The following is a 6,452-nucleotide window of genomic DNA, read 5'->3' as shown; positions in this document are numbered from 1 at the left end:
TTTATTCGAGGCTATTTGGGTGGTCAAACAGGCAAAACGACATAAACGGGGCATTTTTCGTGCCAAATCATTGTTCTATAGCCTACAATTTTGAGGGTGGGCTCGGGGTCTGGGGGTATCATGGCATGAAAATTAGTGGGGTGTTCCAGAGAGGTTGGGGACCATCTTTGTGTTATCCGTTTATTTATTCGAGGCCATTTGGGTATCAAACGGGCGAAAAGGTGCGAATGGAGCATTTTCAGGGGTTCGTGGGTATCGTGGACCGAAAATTGACCGGCTCATGCCCGAGAGGTTGGGGATCATCCCAGTATGGTCCATTTCTTTTTTCGAGGCCATTTGGGTGGTCAAACGGATGAAATAGCACGAACAGGGCATTTTCAGGCCGAAGCGGTGTGCTATAGCCATTTTGGGGGTGGGACCGGGGTCCAGCAGTTTTTTGGGCCAAAAATTAATCGGGACATGCCAGGGAGGTTGGGGATCATTCAAGTATGGGTTATTTATTTATTCGAGGTTAGTTGGGTGGTAAAACAGGCAAAAAGGCATAAACAGGACATTTTTGAGTAAAATTGGTGTGCTATAGCCCACAGTTACGGGGGTGGGGCCGGGGTCCATTTATTTACTCGAGGCAATTTAGGTGGTCAAACGGGCGAAATAGCACGAACGGGGCATTTTTCGGTCAAATTGGTGTGCTATTTCCCACAGTTTTGGCGGTTTGCCCGGGATTCGAGGGTGCTGTGGGTGACAAATCGACCGTGGCATACTAGGGAGATTTGGGATCGTCCCAGTATGATCTGTTTATTTTTTCGAGGCTATTTGGGTGGTCTAAACTTGCAAAACGGTGAGAACAGGGCTTTTTTTTTGGCTAAATCGATGTGCTATGGCCTACGGTTTTGTGGGTGGGCTTGGGGTTCGAGGCCTCGTTGGCTGAAATCTGATTGGGGCATGGCAGGAAGGTTGGGGATCGTCCCAGTATGGTCCATTTAAATATTCGAGGCCATTTGGGTGGTAAAACAAGTAAAATGGCATGAACGGGGCATTTTCGGGTCAAATTGGTGTGCTATAGCCCACGATTTTAGGGGTTGGCCAGGGGTCCAGGGGTGTTGTAGGCTAAAAATCAACTGAGGGGTGAAAAGGAGGTTGTGGATCATCCCAGTATTGTTCATTTATTTATTCGAGCCCATTTAGTAGATCAAACGGCTAAAACAGCACAAATAGGGTATTTTCAGGAAAAATCGATATGTTATAGCACATGGTTTTGGGGGTGGGCCAGGGTCCCACTCTGCCGCTGGTCAAAAATCAAACGGAGCATGCCAGGGAGGTTGGGGATCATCCCAGTGTGGATCATTTATTTATTTGAGGCCATGTGGGTGGTCAAACGGGCAAAACAGGCGAACAAGGTATTTTCGTGCCAAATTGGTGTGCTATAGCCCACAGTTTTGGGGGTGGGCTCGGGGTCCGGAGCTTTCGAGGGGAAAAAATTGGCTGAGGCATGCCAGGGAGGTTGGGAAACATCCATGTATGATCCGTTTATTTATTCAAGGCCATTAGGATGATCAAACGGACGAAACAGTGTGAACGGGACTTTTCAGGAAAAATTTGTGTGCTATAGCCCACGCTTTTGGGGTGGGCCAGGGGTCCGATGGTGTCGTGGGTCGAAAATCGATAGGGGTGTGCAAGGGTGGTTGGGGATCATCCCAGTATGGTCCATTTTTTGGCTGGTCAAACAAGCGAAATTGCGTGAACGGGGCATTTTCAGGCCAAATCGGTGTTTTATAACCCAGTGTTTTAGGGGTGGGCCCGAGGCCTGGGGTGCCATCAGCCGAAAATCGATCGAGGCATGCCAGGGAGGTTGGGGATCGTCTCAGTGTCGTTCGTGTGCTACAACCCACGGTTTTGGGGGTGGGCCCAGGGTTTGGGGGTGCCATTGGCCAAAAATTAACTGAGGCATGCCAGGGAGGTTGGGGATCGTCCTAGTGTGGTTCGTTTATTTATTCGATGTTATTTGGGTGGTCAAACAAGTAAAACGGCATAAATGGGTCATTTTTTAGGCAAAATCAATGTGCTATAGCCCACGATTTCTAGGGTGGGCCCGGGTTTGGGGGTGTCATTGGCCGAAAATTGATCGAGGCATGCCAGGTGGGTTAAGGATCCTCCCAGTGTGGTCTATTTATTTATTCGAGGCCATCTGGGTGGTCAATCAAGCGAAATGTTGAAAAAAGGGCATTTTTAGGCCAAATCGGTGTGCTATAGCCCACAATTTTGAGGGTGAGCCTTGGGTCCGGGGGTGCCGTGGGCTGAAAATTGACCGGGGTGTGCTTGCGAGATTAGAGATCATCCCAGTATGGTCCGTTTATTTATTCGAGGTCATTTGGGTGGTCAAATGGGCGAAACAGACCAAATAGGGCATTTTTGAGCTAAATTAATGTGCTATAGCCCACGGTTTTAGGGGTGGGCCCTGGGTTCGGGGGTACCGTGGGCCAAAAATTGATCGAGGCATGCCTGGGATGTTGGGGATCATCCCAGTGTGGTCCGTTTGTTTATTTGAGGCCATTTGGGTGGTCAAATAGGCAAAATGGTGCAAATAGTGCATTTTTGGGCCAAATCGATGTGCTATAGCCTATGGTTTTGGGGGTGCGCCCGGGGTCCAGCAGTGTCATGGGCTGAAAATTGATCGGGGCCTACCAGGGAGGTTGGGGATCGTCCCAGTGTGGTTCGTTTATTTATTCGAGGCCATTTGGGTGGTCAAACAGGCGTAAAAGCAATGGGGTATATTTGGACCAAATCGATGTACTATAGCCCACGGTTTTAAAGGTGGGCTCGAGAGCCAGTGGTACTGTAGGCCAAAAATCAATCGGGGCATGCGAGGGAGATTGGGGATCATCCCAGTATGGTCTATTTGTTATTTTGAGGCCATTTGGGTGGTCAAGCGGGGAAAACAGTGCGAATAGGGCATAATTGAGATAAATCGGTGTGCTATAGCCCACGATTTCGGGGGTGGGCCAGGGGTTCAAGGGTGTCGTGGGCCAAAAATCGACCAGGGCATGCCAGGGAGGTTGGTATTTTCCCATATTGTTCGTTTATCTATTCGAGACCATTAGGGTGGTCAAGCGGGCGAAACTGCGCGAACGTGGAATTTTTGGGCCAAATTGTGTACTATACCCATGGTTTCGGGGGTGGACCCGGGGTCCGGGGATGCCGTGGGCTAAAAATCCATCAGGGCATGCCAGGGAGGTTGGGGATCATCCCAGTATGGTCTGTTTATTTATTCAAGGTTATTTGGGTGGTCAAACAGGCAAAACGGCGTGAACGGGGCTTTTTCAAGCCAAATCAGTGTGCTATAGACCATGGTTTCAGGGGTGGGCCCAAGTCTGGGGGTGCCGTGGGCCAAAAATTGACCGGGGTATGCCAGCGAGGTTGGGGATCATCTTGTTTGGTCTGTTTATTTATTTGAGGCCATTTGGGCAGTCTAACGGGCAAAACGGCGGGAACAAAGCATTTTCGGGCCAAATTAGTGTGCCATAGCCCACGATTTTGGGGGTGGACTCGGGGTTTGGGGGTATTGCAGGCTGAAAATCGATTGGGGCATGCTAGGGAGTTTAGGGATCATCCTAGTGTGGTATGTTTATTTATTCGTGGCCATTTGGGTGGTCAAACGATCAAAACAGCGCGAACAGGGCAATTTTGGGCCAAACCGGTCTGTTATAGCCTTCGATCTCGAGGGTGGTCCTGGGGTCTGGGGCTCCCTTAGACAAAATTCAACCGAGGTATGCCTGGGAGGTTAGGGATCATCCGATTATGGTCCATTTATTTATTCGAGACCGTTTGAGTGGTCAAATGGGCAAAAAAGCAAACGGGACATTTTTGGGCCAAATCTGTGTAGTATAGCCCACGGTTTCGGGGGTGGGCTCGGGGCGCAGTGGTACCGTAGGCCAAAAATCAATCGAGGTGTGTAAGGGAGGCTGGGGATCATCCCATTATGTTTCGTTTATTTGTTCGAGGCCATTTGGATGGTCAAGCGGGCAAAACAGTGCGAACGAGGCACATTCGAGCGAAATTGGTGTGCTATAGTCCACGGTTTCGGAGGTGGGCTGGGGTTCGGGGCTGTCGTGTTCCTAAAATCGATCGGGGCATGACAGGGAGGTTGGATCATCCCATTATGGTCCATTTTTATATTCGAGACCATTTGGGTGGTCAATCGGGCGAAACAGCGCGAACGGGGCATTTTCGGGCTAAATAGTGTGCTATGGCCCACAGTTTTGGGGGTGGACCCATAGTCCAAGGATTCAAAGGACCAAAAATCCATCGGGGATTGCCACGGAGGCTGGGGATCATCCCAGTGTGGTCCGTTTATTTATTTGAGGTTATATGGGTGGTTAAACGGGCCAAATGGCACAAAACGGGGTACTTTCAGGCCAAATCGGTGTGCTATAGCCCAAAGTTTTAGGGGTGGGCCCAAGGTCCGGGGATGCCATGGGCCAATAATCGACTGGGGCATGCCAGCGAGGTTGGGGATCATCCTGTGTGGTCTTTTTATTTATTCAATGCTATTTGGGTGGTCAAATGGGTAAAACGGCATAAACGGGGCATTTTTGGGCCAAATCAGTGTGCTACAAACCACGATTTCGGGGGTGGGCTTGGGTTCCGACAGTATCGTAGGCCAAAAATTGACCGGGGTATGCCAGGGAGATTGTGGATCGTCCAAGTGTGGTCTATTTATTTATTCTAGGCTATTTAGGTGGTCAAATGGCTGAAACGGCGCAAACAGGCATTTTCAGGCTAAATCATTGTGCTATAGCCCACAGTTTTAGAGGTGGTCCCAGGGTCTTGGGATGTCATGGGTCAAAAATTGATCGGGGCAAGACAGGGATGTTGGGAATCATCCCTGTGTGGTTTGTTTATTTATTCGAGGCTATTTTGGTGTGTAAACAGGCAAAACAACACGAACAGAGCATTTTCAGGCTAAATTGGGGTGTTGTAACTCACATTTTTGGGGGTGGGCCCTGGGTCTGGGGGTGCCATGGATAGAAAATCAATCGGGGTGTGCTAGGGAGGTTGGGGATCATCTTGGTGTGGTTTTTTTATTTATTCCAGGCCATTTGGGTGGTCAAAAGGAACAAACGATGTTAATGGGGCATTTTTAGGCCAAATCGGTGTGCAATAGCCCACAATTTCGAGGTTGAGCTCGAGGTCCGGAGGTTCCGTAGGCCAAAAATCGATCGGTGCATGCCTGGGAGGTTAGGGATCATCCCAGTGTGGTTGGTTTATTTATTCAAGGCTATTTGGGTAGTCAAACGCGCAAAAGAGCAAATGGGGCATTTTTTGGGCCAAATTGGTGTGCTATAGTACACGATTTCGGGGGTGGGCCCTGGGTTCGATGGTACCATGGGCCAAAAATTGATCGAGGTATGCCAAGAAGGTTGGGGATCATCCCAGTATGGTTCATTTATTTATTCAAAGCCATTTTGGTGATCAAGCGGGCGAAACAACATGAATGGGGCATTTTCAAGCTAAATCGATGTGCTATAGCCCACGGTTTCTAGTGTAGGCTCGAGGTCCGATGGTGCCGTAAGCCAAAAATCGACTGAGGCGTGCTAGGGAGGTTGGAGATCATCCCAGTGTAGTCCGTTTATATGTTTGAGGTCATTTGGGTGGTCAAAAGGAAGAAACAGTGTGAATGGAGTGTTTTTGGGCCAAATCTATGTGCTAGAGCCCACGGTTTCGAGGGTGGGCCTAGGGTTCGGGGGTTTTGTGGGCTAATATTTATTCGGGGCATTTTGGGGAGTTTGGGGATCATCCCATTATGGTCCATTTATTTATTTATTTAAGACCATTTGGGTGGTCAAGCAGGCGAAACGGCGCGAATGGGGCATTTTCGGACCAAGTCATATGCTATGGCCCACGGTTTTGGGGTGGGTCCGGGGGTTCCGTGGGCCAAATATTGATTTGGGCATGACAGGGAGGTTGGGGATTATCCTAGTGTGGTCCGTTTATTTATTTGTGGCCATTTGGGTTGTCAAAAAAGCCAAACGATGCGAATGGGGCATTTTCAAGCCAAATCGGTGTGCAATAGCCCACAGTTTCGGAGGTGGGCTCAGGGTTCGGGGGTGCTGTGGGCCAAAAATCAATCGGGTAATTCCAAATAGGTTGGGGATCTTCCCAATATGGTACGTTTATTTATTCAAGGCCATTTGGGTGGTTAAACGTTCAGAACGGCATGAACGGGGCATTTTTAGGTCAAATCATTGTTCTATAGCCCACAATTTGTGGGGTGGGCCTGGGTTTCGGGGATTTCGTGGCCTAAAAATCGACCGGGGCACGCATAAGAGGTTGTGTATCATCTCAGTGTGGTCCGTTTATTTATTCGAGGCTATTTGGATGGTCAAACGGGCGAAACGGCACGAACGAGGCATTTTTAGGCCAAATCGGTGTGCTATAGCCCATGGTTTTGGGGG

The sequence above is a fragment of the Capsicum annuum genome, chromosome 4, assembly GCF_002878395.1.
Source record: "Capsicum annuum cultivar UCD-10X-F1 chromosome 4, UCD10Xv1.1, whole genome shotgun sequence".
In the NCBI taxonomy this organism is placed as follows: Eukaryota; Viridiplantae; Streptophyta; class Magnoliopsida; order Solanales; family Solanaceae; genus Capsicum; species Capsicum annuum.
Note: the sequence above shows the minus strand (reverse complement) of the source record.